Here is a 13,257-nt window from a genome sequence, read left to right as displayed (position 1 = left end):
GCTTACAATGCAAGGACCCTCGGATAGCCTCCTCTTGGGCTTCGTACAAGGACCCACGGGCTTCTTATAAGCATCCCCAATATCCAAATCAAAATACCCTAGGAGATTAGACATTTTTCATCTCTATGATAGGAGTATCTCTTCTATATCATCACAAACAATCAATCAATCAATCAAACTTTTTTGCCACAAGGCTGGCTAATCAATCAAACTGTTTTACCACCGTACTGGATGATTAATCAAAGTTTTTGTCACAAGGCTGACTTCATTGAAACTTTTGCCACAAGGCTGGCTGATTAATCAAAGTTTTTGTCACAAGGCTGACTTCATTGAAACTTTTGCCACAAGGCTGGTTAAACAACAAAAACATCTTTATCATTCTAAGCACCCTAAGTGGCATGGCCCCGGGCTTATAATGAAAAGATTTTCAAACAAAAAACAAACAGATGTATGTGATGATATAGATTAGATACATCGAACATTTAGATGACATTTGTCTCTTTTCCTTTGCTTCCACTAGCATAAGTGGGAACTACGATTGCTCTGACTTTCTCAACATCCCTTTGAGAATACGTAGGCACAAGGTCGATCCTTGGCGAGCAAAACAAAACAAAAAAAACCATTCAAACCTTAGCACCCGTAGACCCCGAGCTACAGATGCTCTGATTCCCTCTAAGGGATATGTATGCAGAGGATCGCGATGATCTTTGCGAGCATAATCAAACAAACACCTTAGGTCCCACCTATTTCACAAGAACCTCCACCACAACAAGAATGGAATAAACAAAACAAAGAAACCTATAGAGTACTATAGATACGTTGGGTGCTAATACCTTCCCTTCGTATAACCAACCCTCTTACCCGGAATCTCTCCCCCACTTTTTAGGTTATTGCAGCTTTTTTCCTTTTCCTACTTTGGAAACAATAAAAAGTTTGGTCGGTACAAAAGAAAAATCATTTTTTGAGCACTCGAGCCCAAAGAAGGCATCAGGTGTCTCATCCCGAAAAAGGACAAACGATTTTTCGCCCGCGACACCCTGCTTCATGGATCCATGGTCGTCCTAACAGACAGCTATAAGCAGCTTGAATGTCCATGACCTGGAAGGTGATTTGAAATGTATGTGGACCAATTGTCATGGGAAGGTTGACTTCGCCGATAACAGATTTCCGCGATCCATCAAATGCTTTCACTACTACACCACTGAATTTCATAGGCATTCCTTGGTAAGACAAGCGAGCAAGAGTCGTCTTTGGCATAACATTCAAGGAAGATCCGGTGTCTACCAACACATTGGACAAAGAGTCTGACTGACAGTTCATAGAAATGTGCAAAGCAAGATTGTGATTTTTACCCTCCTCGGGGAGTTCTTCATCACAGAAGCTTAAATTGTTACAAGCTGTTATGTTGGCTATTATCCCATCAAAATGATCAACAGTCACATCATGATCTACAAAAGCTTGATCCAAGACCTTCATCAGGGCTTCCCTGTGTGCTTCTGAATTTAAAAGCAATGAAAGTATTGAGATCTTCGAAGGAGTCTGCATAAGCTGATCCACAATCTTATATTCACTTCTTTTGATAAGCTTCAAAATTTCATCAAAGTCATGATTGACATTGGTTCCACTGGATTGACCAACATCAGTGTTTGTATTACTGACAGGAGTTTCCACAGGATTCCCCACTGGTGTACCAACAGGATTTTGCCCAGTTGCAGGAGTAACAGGCTGCTTTGGAGGTAGTGGAGTATACACACGTCCACTTCTTGTTACTCGACTCACATCAGCAATGTTTACGACGGATGAGAGAGTAGGTAAAGGAACTTCTTGTCCATTCTTTATCATTGTTGCACTGTAATTGTATGGAACTGCCTTGTCAGAGTCATAAGGAACAGATCCAGGTAGACAAATGATCAAAGGAGCAACAGGAACCTTCGGCTTGTTGTAAGTAACTTCCATGTGCTCAGGCATGTTGAAATGAGGAACGATGATGTTAACTTTAGGCATTTCCGAGTTGATATCTGAGACTAAAAGCTCATGCGGATAACATCCTATCATGTTAACTTCATTTTCATCCCTATTTCTGTAGATCTGAATAGTACCATTATCCAACAGTACTTGGAGATCTCTTCTCACAATCGAACATCCGTGAGGATCTACACAACATATGCTACAGGAACCGTATTGATGCTGGCGAAAACTCGGCCCTCGACAGAGAGTGGCGTGCATTTGTACCAAATCAGCTCTTGAGAAATTGATATTATAGACTCGGTACGGACCAGGACATCCATACACCATGTTTACAACATGCCCTCCATGATTGGGCAGCGGATTTGCTTGCACATTTGGATTCAAATTTCTGAAAGAGAGGAGATTAGATCTAACCAACCTTTGAACTTCATATTTCAAGGCTATGCAATGCTCAAGATCATGGCCAGGTGCTCCTTGATGATAAGGGCATGAGACTTCAGCTTTGTACCACCATGGTAGTTTTTCAGGTACGGGTGGTGGCGCTTTAGTTTGAACAAGACCTCTTTCAATCAAAGCAGGGTACAATTCTGTGTAGGTCATTGGAATCGGATCAAACTGTGGAGCTCTTTGTACACGATTCTGATTATTGTTAAGCTGCTGAGCCTGTTGTCGAGGCTGTTGTTGTTGAAACTGAGGAGTGAATCCCGGATTTGGTGTTATGTTAACGACTGGTGTGATAGAAGCAACCTGTCGCTGACGATTGACATTTCCTCTTGGCCTCCCTTGGGATACCATGTCAACACTTTGTTCTTTCTTCTTTGGGAAGCCACTTCCGAACTTTTTGGTTCCACTTGAAGATCCACCTTCTTTAGTCAAACGTCCTATTCGGACTCCTTCTTCTAGACGCATACCCATGTTTACCATTTCGGTGAAATCACTTGGAGCACTAGCAATCACGCGTTCATAATAAAACGGACTGAGAGTATTCAAGAAGATCTTTGTCATCTCTTTCTCTTTTAATGGTGGATTAATCTGAGCAGCAGTTTCTCTCCATCGTTGGGCATATTCTTTAAAAGCTTCATGATCTTTCTGAGCCATGGATCGAAGCTGATCTCTGTCTGGAGCCATATCCGAGTTATACTTGTACTGTCGGACAAAGGCCTCACCTAGGTCATTGAATGTTCGAATATTAGTGTTATCCAAACCTGTGTACCACTTCAGTGCGGCACCAGTCAAACTGTCTTGAAAGTAATGGATAAGAAACTGATGATTATCTGCATAAGTAGACATCTTCCTGGCATACATCACAAGATGGCTTTGTGGACAAGAACTACCTTTGTACTTCTCAAAGTCAGGGACCTTGAATTTAGCAGGTATTTGTACACTGGGAACCAAACATAGCTCCTGGGCATTTTTTCCAAACAAATCTTTTCCACGGATAGCTTTAACTTCCAACTGCATCTTGTTGAATTGTTCTTGGAGATCTCCTACAAGGCTTCGCTGATTTGTGCTATCACCCTGATCATGATAAATTTCATTGTCTCCGTAAGGAACAGTGTGAACCATAGGAGTCGGAACCGTCATAGTGGGTTGAGAAAGTGCCATAGTGACTTGAGAAAAAGTTACCCCCTGATTTGGAGTGAACTGTGAACTTTGTGCAGCAGGCGCTTCAGTTGTGGATGTTTGAACCCCAGAAACATTATGGCGGAAACCTGTACCGAAGCTGAAAGGCGTGCCCCAACCTTCTAGCATGGAGAAAGATGGAATGCTGAATGCAACTGTAGAAACTGGAGTAGTGACCTCAGATGTCACTGTTGCTTGACTATTTGGTGGCGGCGGCTGATTCTGTGCGGCCATTAAGGAGTCAACCAGAGTAGTGAGACTTTCCAACTTTTCCTGAAGGGTGGTCACTGTACCACGAAGCTCAATATTCTCTTGTTCAGAGTGTTCCATTACTCTTCTTCTGCTTGAACGAGTATTGTATCTGTGATCTGATTGCGAGCGCGGTCGAGAAACTTTGAGACGCGACAGCTTGACGATCTAATGGAGAAAGATCCAAAAGATGAGACTCTATACAACAGACTCGATATGCAGAATGATGTATGCAAAAAAAAGTTTATGATTTTTTCCAAATATTTTAAAGATTATTTCCTTGCAAACATTTGAACACAAATAAATCTTTTATTGAATAAATGGGAAATGTTACAACATTGGAGCATAGCTCCTTACAGAAGCAAATGATAAAATGAAAATCTAAACAAATCCTAAGCATCTTCATCAGATGAAGAACCAAATGCACTGTGTAGCTTGAGCTTCATGATTTCTTTCCCATAATAAGCTTTCAATTTGGCCTTTTCGGTCCTCAGCTTGTCAACAATATTCTTCCAATTGTCGGGCATCGGAGCGTTGCTTGTTGAGCCTTCAAGATTCTTCTTGCTTTCTTTGATGTATCTTTTGATTGCAGCGTCTTTCTGACGAATCTTCTCATCTTTGCTCATGAGCCATCCATCTTGACGGTAAAGAGTTTCTTCGTGATCTTTCACTCGTTTCTTCAACCTTCTGTTTTCCACATCGGTCTTACGAAACTTTTCTTCCCAAGCATCTTTCTCTATCCTCATCTTGGCTAAAGTGTCTTGGTATTCCTCCATAGTGGGAATGTTGGGCAATTGAGATACTGCAGGGAACATGGGTTTTTCATAAACATAAGGCATTTGAAACTCCTTTGCTCTTCTCTTTACCCAGCAGGTGTAGGCGTTCACGGCAATGCAATTTCTCGCTTCACCTTTTTCTTTCCATCGGACGTCGTACCAAGCTCTCACCATTCTTGTTTTCAACCTTTGAGGATCATCCCCTTCTTTGTAAAAGTAGCATTCCACTGCGAGACCAAAGGGTTTAGCTGAATTTGCATACCCGAGTTGTCGTCGGGCTAAAATCGGATTGTAGTTAATTCCTCCTTGTGTACCAATGAGGGGTACGTTGGCGAACTCTCCACAACTTTCAATGGTTTCTGTACCACAGTGAGCCAAGGTATACCAACGGATATCAGTATTAGTAAGAGACATAAGTCTTCGAGGCCAACGCAAGCCTTCTCGGTTTTCTGTGAAAATAGGAGACTCAGGTAAGTGTGAAACAATCCATTGGAACAACAGAGGTGCACAACAAACAATGATTCCACCGCCTTGGCGATTCCTATGATGAACAGAGAAATACATGTCACCAAGCAAAGTCGGAACAGGATTTCCAATCAGAAAGATCTTTATGGCATTGATATCAACAAAGTCGTTGACGTTGGGAAACAGAACTAACCCATAGATGAGCAGGGCTAGTACAGCTTCAAAAGCTATCATGCTACTAGTTTCGATGAAATCAAAGGCTTTCTTTATTAGGAAGTGTGAAGTTAGACCCGGGAGGTTTCCTTTGGTAGTCCAATTACTCTCTACTTCAGATTTCTTCAAGTGGATACTTGCTGCAATGACGTGTGACTTAGGAATGGCTTCCAAACCATTGAAGGGTATTTTGTCAGACACAGGAATACCTAAAAGATTGGCATATTCTTCCAAGGTCGGTACCAACTGGTAGTCTGGAAAGGTGAAACACCGGTAGACGGGATCATAGAACTGAACCAGAGTTTTGAGAAGTCCTTCATCAACATGAGTATTCAGGATAGGCAAAAGCTTTCCATCACTTTTCCTAAAATCCGAAGGATCTTGTACAAAAGATGATAACTCTATCAGTTTTCCCACATCAGGCGCTTTGAAACCATATTTCTTGGTATGCCTCTTTACCTCTGCCATAACTTAATCCTAATGTTTGCAAAGAAAATTTCTCTAAATCTTTGGAAAAATCATGTTTTTATGGAAAAAGATGGTTTTTTTTTTAATGAATGTATGAATGCGTGGATGCATGAATGCCACATATTAAAACATGGTAAAACAGACATGGTAATACGAACATGGTAACGCAAACATGGTACACAAACATGGTAACACAAACATGGTACACATAGGTTCAAAGGTCCAGCGTCACGAGCATGAGGTCAGAGAACCAAAAATGGGATAGATCTAGTTAATCACCTGCACAACATGTGTGAAGTCAAGATTAAATAAAGAACTTTGTTTTTGATGAAGACAAATCTCTAAATAACAAGAAGGCAAAGATGAGTTGTTAAAATATCAATGATCAAGGCATTGGAATCAAGCTTGCATTTCAAGAAGGTATAATGACTATAATTACATTTTCTAAAGTCTTAGATGCTCAAAAAATCAACCAATCATTGCATAGACCATCCATGATAATAGCAAACATTTGCAAACTCTTTTATTCAAGTTTTACACTGGGTAAATCGATTTACCATAACATGAAATCGATTTGCCACTGTCTTAAATCTTTTCCAGAAGCAAAAATTCACTTCTTGCACTATGGAAATCGATTTACCTAAAGAGGAAATCGATTTCCCACTGAGTGTTTTTGAAATTTTGTTAACGTTACATGCATGAAATCGATTTCATGCTAAGGGAAATCGATTTCCCCTGTACGTTTTTTGAAAAACAGCAGCATTTCATAGCACCTTTCCACACACCTTTTCATGGAAACATTTCCTTGAATCTTGGCAATTGTTCATGAATTATCTACAGAAACTTATGATTTTTCAAGGGGTGTTATGAACATCTATATATACTCAAAATTTCAAAATCATTCTTCACCTCTTCCAATCAAAAACTCTTAGAAATTTTCAGAAATTCACATTATTTTTTCTTCAATCTTTTTCAAGATATTTTCTACACACTTTCATATCATCCAAACTAGAAAATATTTTGAGCAATCTATTACTTTAAAGAATTGTGAATTATTATCATTGGAAGGGAAGATCAATCAAGTGATTGATACATTGTTCTATTATTCAAACTCTTATACAAAATCAAATACTTGTTGTATTCTTGTTATCCAGGATTGTTGGAAACAAGTTAGACACTTTGAGAGGATTGTTCTCATAAGTTGTCTTAGTGAAAAATCCAAGAGGATTGTTCTTGGTCCAAGAGGATTGTTCTTGGTGTTTGGTTAGGCTTGTACAAGATACCAATTATATTGAAATCTCTTACTGCGTAAGGGGACTGGAGTACTCTCGGTTTGTGAGGGGAACCAGGATATATCCTTGTGTCATTTATTTTTCTGCACTTTACCTTTTTAGTAACATCACCATAAACCAGAAAAATAATCACTTTACACCATAAAACCGAAAAAGTTATAAAATACCTAATTCACCCCCCCTCTTAGGCATATCTGATACTTACAACATGTTCTACTGATACGTCAGAGTCTACATTTTTCTTTCGGATATTACCGGCTTTCCACAATTCATCTCATGAGCCAGTAATATTCTCAAGAAAAACTCGTCTGAGTGTGGTTCTCCGCATGACAACTATCCAGGTCTTCACCTGGATCGTTTCTGCACCACGTCCTAATAAGGCCAGGATGGGTTGGGGTTCTACGGCCAACTCAGCTTCTACAGTTCAATGCAGCAATAATGTTTTCGCTACGAAACATGCTAAACATATATTACCAACAAGGAACCTCCACTGAGCGGAAGGATTCTTACGTACGCCTGTACATGACTATACCCTCCACCTAATTTCTTATGTGTACTTAATCCGGGTTAGGATTTGTCCATAATGTATCACTTGTAACAGAACCACGCAAGTAACAGAACCAGAACCACACATATAACAAAAATGAAGTGAAAAATAAAGCAAATAGAATTAACCCTTCCTTTGGAAACAATAAAAAGATGGTCCCCAGTGAAGTCGCCATTTTTCTGTCGCGGGCGAAAAATCGTTGTTTTTCTAAATGAGACACCTGATGCCTTCTTTGGGCTCGAGTGCTCAAAAAATGATTTTTCTTTTGTACGGACCAAACTTTTTATTGTTTCCAAAAGAGGAAAAGGAAAAAAGCTGCAATAACCTAAATGGTGGGGGAGAGATCTTGGGTAAGAGGGTTGGTTATACGAAGGGAAGGTATTAGCACCCAACGTATCTATAGTACTCTATAGGTTTCTTTGCTTTGTTTTTAATTCCATGTTATTGAGAGGTTCTTGTGAGAAAGAGGTGGGACCTAAGGTGTTTGTTTGATTATGCTCGCAAAGATCATCGCGATCCTCTGCATACATATCCCTTAGAGGGAATCAGAGCATCTGTAGCTCGGGGTCTACGGGTGCTAAGGTTTGAGTGGTTTTTTTTGTTTTGTTTTGCTCGCCAAGGATACGACCTTGTGCCTACGTATTCTCAAAGGGATGTTGAGAAAGTCAGAGCAATCGTAGTTCCCACTTATGCTAGTGGAAGCAAAGGAAAATAGACAAATGTCGTCTAAATGCTAGATGTATCTAATCTATATCATCACATACATCTGTTTGTTTTTGTTTGAAAATCTTTTCATTATAAGCCCGGGGCCATGCCACTTAGGGTGCTTAGAATGATAAAGATGTTTTTTGTTGTTTAACCAGCCTTGTGGCAAAAGTTTCAATGAAGTCAGCCTTGTGACAAAAACTTTGATTAATCAGCCAGCCTTGTGGCAAAAGTTTCAATGAAGTCAGCCTTGTGACAAAAACTTTGATTAATCATCCAGTACGGTGGTAAAACAGTTTGATTGATTAGCCAGCCTTGTGGCAAAAAAAGTTTGATTGATTGATTGATTGTTTGTGATGATATAGAAGAGATACTCCTATCATAGAGATGATAAATGTCTAATCTCCTAGGGTATTTGATTTGGATATTGGGGATGCTTATAAGAAGCCCGTGGGTCCTTGTACGAAGCCCAAGAGGAGGCTATCCGAGGGTCCTTGCATTGTAAGCCCAAGAGGAGGCTATGGGAGGGACAATCCAGGGTCCTTGCATTGTAAGCCCAAGAGGAGGCTATGGGAGGGTCACTCGTTTGTACAAAGCCCAAGGGGAGGCATGGTATAGTTGGTTTGAGCTCTTAGAGCGATTTCACCGGGAAACCATACTCTATGTCCTAACCTAAACTAGGGAGATTCTTTGCACGAAGCCCAATAGGAGGCTATGGGGAACCTAGTGTTGTACTAAGTTGAACAAGTATATATAACACAATCACAAGTATGAACAAGTACGAACAAATATGAACAAGTACATGAACAAATATGAACAGTTATATATATATATATATATGACAAAGTGTGTGTATATAATGGAGTTTATGAAGGAAATATACCTGTAAGCATGCTCCATTTGTATACACGGGGGCTCGGGACTTATACTCGAGGAGAAGTCCACTTGAGTTTATTCAAAGCTATGTAAACAGGTATTTACAAAGGGCTTGGGACTTATACCTACATGGAGGCCCATGGTATTTTTGGGAAGATTTAAAGAAACCTTCATTTTTGGTTTGTTATTCAAAGTTAAAAAACAAACTGATCGAGGTATGTAAAAAAAAGTGTATGTACAAAAAAGCGTACAATGAAATACCTAATTTCATGTACTGGAATGGGTATGTACAAAAGGGGCTCGGGACTTATACCTACATGGAGGCCCATGGTATTTTATAAAACATGGTTGATTGTTTTATTTACAGACGCGAGGTTTTAAAAAACCGTTTGAAAGTTTTTTGGTTTTGAAAGAGTTTTCTGTATAAAGAAAAATTGTATAAAAGAAAAAAGAGTGGGTCTTATACTCTCTAATATTCGAGAGGCCCCACTTGTTTTGAAAATGAGTTGAAATGATTTGAAAGTGAATTGATTACTGTTGTCAAAACAGTTGATTGAGTTTTAGGCTTACCTCGAAGAATGAGAAAATTGGATTTCTGAGTTTGAGGTGTTACCTTGATCTTCAAATATTAGGCATCCACACCAGCAGAATAGAACATCGGATAAGCTCACAGCTTTCAGCATTCCATGATCATCCAGTAATTGTTTATGGAATTCTACAGCAAATGGAAGACCAAACAAAACAAACAAATCCAAAAGGCAACAGAGAAATAATCTCGAAGTCTTGGATGAAGTTAGAAAGTTCAAGTAATGTGCAACAGTAATCAAATAGAAACTTAAATGATTAACTACACAAAGTTATATGAAAATATCAAATTCAAAAGAAATTAATCTAAGAAAATATATCCTTTTTTGTGATTTTTCATGGAAGGAAGAAAATAATTAGAAAACATGAAATTAAATATGCATCTAAGATATTTTTGTGTTTTTTTCATGAAAAGATAAAATAATTAGAAACACAAACTTGAATATGAATCTAATATATTTTTGGATTTTTTAATAAGGAAAAGAAAATTAAAATCCTATATAAAAAATATTTATAGAAAAAGTTAAAGGAGAATTAGTAAAAAAAACTAATTGAATGGGCCAGAGGTGTAGAAAACCTGAAAGGGGGTGAGAGCCCAACTGACTTAAAGCTGAATAATTAAAAAAAAGATTGTTGGGCCGGACCGGGTCGGGTCAGGTGGAACCCGGATCCGCCCTTGAACAATTGAGGAGAGTTAAAAAACCCTAGAAACAAAAGCTAGAGGCAGCGCCTCTTCTCCCTTATCTCTCACGTTTTTTTCTGAAAAAGAACAAAAAGAGAAACAACGACATTTCTCTTCCTCTGAAAATCGATTGAACAACAACCTTCAGCTTATCTCGCGAATCGACCTCACTCTCGCTCTGGGTTCTCTCTTCCAAAACGCTACCTCTTCCTCCTTCGATTGTTGCCTATCACGAAGAACAACAACCTGTGACGAGCAGCCATGGCTTAATTTCTCAGTTACTCTCATTCAAGCTCTCGCGATTTCTCTTTGTGAACAACAACAACAACGCTCAACCAATCTCTCTTAGTTTCACGGCAGCCATGGGTGAACAGGAAGTTATTTTAAAGGTATGGTTCTCACAAATTTTGTTTCTATGGTGCAATTCAGTTTCTTATGACAGTAGCAACAATAACTTATGCTCTCTTGTTTTTGATTTTCAGATGATACACAAGAACAACAAAAGCTAACAACAACAACTAACAACAAATTTAAGGATAAATTTAAGGATGAGAGTGTAGTCGGACTTACCTACGGCAAGGAGGTCTTTGCCGGATTTGTTGAGGTATGTTGTAGTTCTTTCTGTTTCTGTGCAATTGATCCTGTTGCTGAATTGTTGAGTTGATGGTTGCTGTGTCGGTGTTGTTTAGAATTCAGTTTTGGATTGTTGTTGTTAATGATGTCTTAAAATGAACCGCAAGTTTTGTCTTTGTCTCTGCTTTTGTTTTCACTTACAGCACCTATGAATTTTCAGTGGCCATGGGATCTTATCTCGACAAGAAGAACTTACCGTATAACCCGGTTTCTTTCACAAACAGAGGTAGAGACCCAAGTGTGCTTTACTCAATTTTTCTTCATGACACAATTCTCCTTAATGATACAATTATACATGCTTTCTCTATTTTTTTCTGGAAATTTTGTTTTTAACAGGGAAATATGTTCATGGTAACAACAATATTGAGAGTAAGAGTGAAATTAGCTTACCTACGGCGAGGAGGTTTTCGCCGGATTATTGTTGAAGGTACACCTTGAATTCCTTATTGTTACTAACAACCTTGAATTGTTACTAACAATTTCTCTAACACCTTGCTTGTTGTTGTAGGCTTTTGATGAAGATGGCCACCACCTCTTTGGATGTTAGGGAGACTTGAAGATGGACTTCAAGTTGGAACTCTCCACCAAGGTATGAAGAATTTCTTCTTCACTCTCTTCAAACCATGGAACTTTGTAACTAGGAATTCTCACTTCTCAAGTGGTTTTCTTTGGTTTGAAGAATTGCTTCTTCTTGCCAAGAAACTTGAAAACTATGAGAGAAAAGAGAGAAGTGAGAAAGCTAGTAGTATAGTAGCTTTGGTGTGATTTTCTTCAATGAGAGAACTTCCTATTTATAGGCAAAGTTAAGGGAGTGTTTGGCAATTGGTAATCTTGATTGGCAAGTTTCAATCATTGCAAGATAAGAAAAAGAATATATTCTTCATCATTGCAAGAATAAAATATAAGAATAAGAATATTCTTATGCAAAGATATTTTTCATGATATAAGCCATGTGTGTAAATTTTTATGTCATTTTATGATATCTCTAAGTTGCATAATTTTATGACATAAAAATCTCTCTTTGGCTTTCTTTGACTTTTGCTAATTTCACCCCTCTTTTTGTTTCTTTTTTTTCATGTTGCATGAGGACCTTGAAGAAAAGCATGAAGCAATTTGATCTTGAAGAATGAAGACTTGAAGAATTCAAGAATTGCATTTGAAGTTTTATTTTTTTCTTTTCCTTGTAATTCCAACTTTGTATGAATGAAACTTTGTATTCTTGCAAATGAATGGAATTTTGTAATTCTTGAATTTTGGATAAAGTCCACTTGTAATGCATTTGAAATTTAGAACTTTGTTCATGTAAAAGAACTTCACTTGTAATGTTTGAATTTCTCTTAGAATCCTTGAATGGATTTGCTACTCAAAAATGAAGTTTGAATTTTCTTGAATGAATTTTGAATTTGAAATTCAATTCCCTTTGATATAGAAAATGATGGGAAATCCTTGGAGTAATGTGAAGAATGTTCTTGCACCAATGAACTTTTAATTCTTGAATTTATGGTTTTAAACCATACTTGAAATAATCTTTCAACAAATGGACTAAAAGATATTTCTTGCAATTTCGGTGAAATTTCCATGAATTGTTTCAAACTTGTATCATCTTTCAAATAATCCATAAGAAACAATTTTCTTTACCATGACGAATCCATAGGCCAAAATCTTGAAATAGATTCCAATCAAAACTCTTGAATCACACAAATGGATATGGCACACTTTATTTGAAGATGATTGAAACCTTTGATTGACTTCCTGGGGATTTTTAGGGTTTCCCAAATGTGATCCCTGATTTCAGTCCCTGATAGTTCAAAACCCTAATTCTGATGATTTGAAATTTCACTGTTGATCAATCCTTGTGTAGGAGATGTCTTGAGCCAATGGATTAGGTCAAAATGATGCACCTGAGGTCTTGATATCATGTCCCAAATCATTAGGTCAAATCCTGAGCAAAAGTCAGGAGTATGCTATCTTCAGTCAAAACCCTAATTTGGTTGATTCAGAGCCTTTGAGCTTGTTGAAGTGAATCTTTGAGGACCAAATGTTGATTGTTGATGAAGATGATTCATTTGAGATGAAGGGAGAACAAAACCCTAATTGATTGTTACTTGTACTGATGAGTGATTTCCTGATTAAATCCTGCTGAGTCACAAATAGCAAACACAAACTATGCAATTT

The 13,257-nt window shown here is 38.2% G+C and overlaps 1 long non-coding RNA gene across 1 annotated transcript; it reads left to right on the top strand.

The window, feature by feature from the left end:
• Window positions 1–10,511: 10,511 nt before the first annotated feature.
• On the top strand, window positions 10,512–11,940 carry LOC131624545 (uncharacterized). Its single transcript, XR_009290615.1, has 5 exons — window positions 10,512–10,838; window positions 10,932–11,053; window positions 11,243–11,308; window positions 11,419–11,509; window positions 11,591–11,940. It is a non-coding gene; the product is annotated as an uncharacterized LOC131624545 (long non-coding RNA).
• The last annotated feature ends 1,317 nt before the right edge of the window (window positions 11,941–13,257 follow it).

The sequence above is a fragment of the Vicia villosa genome, linkage group LG1, assembly GCF_029867415.1.
Source record: "Vicia villosa cultivar HV-30 ecotype Madison, WI linkage group LG1, Vvil1.0, whole genome shotgun sequence".
Lineage (NCBI taxonomy): Eukaryota > Viridiplantae > Streptophyta > Magnoliopsida > Fabales > Fabaceae > Vicia > Vicia villosa.
This window is presented reverse-complemented; position numbering and strand designations above follow the sequence as displayed.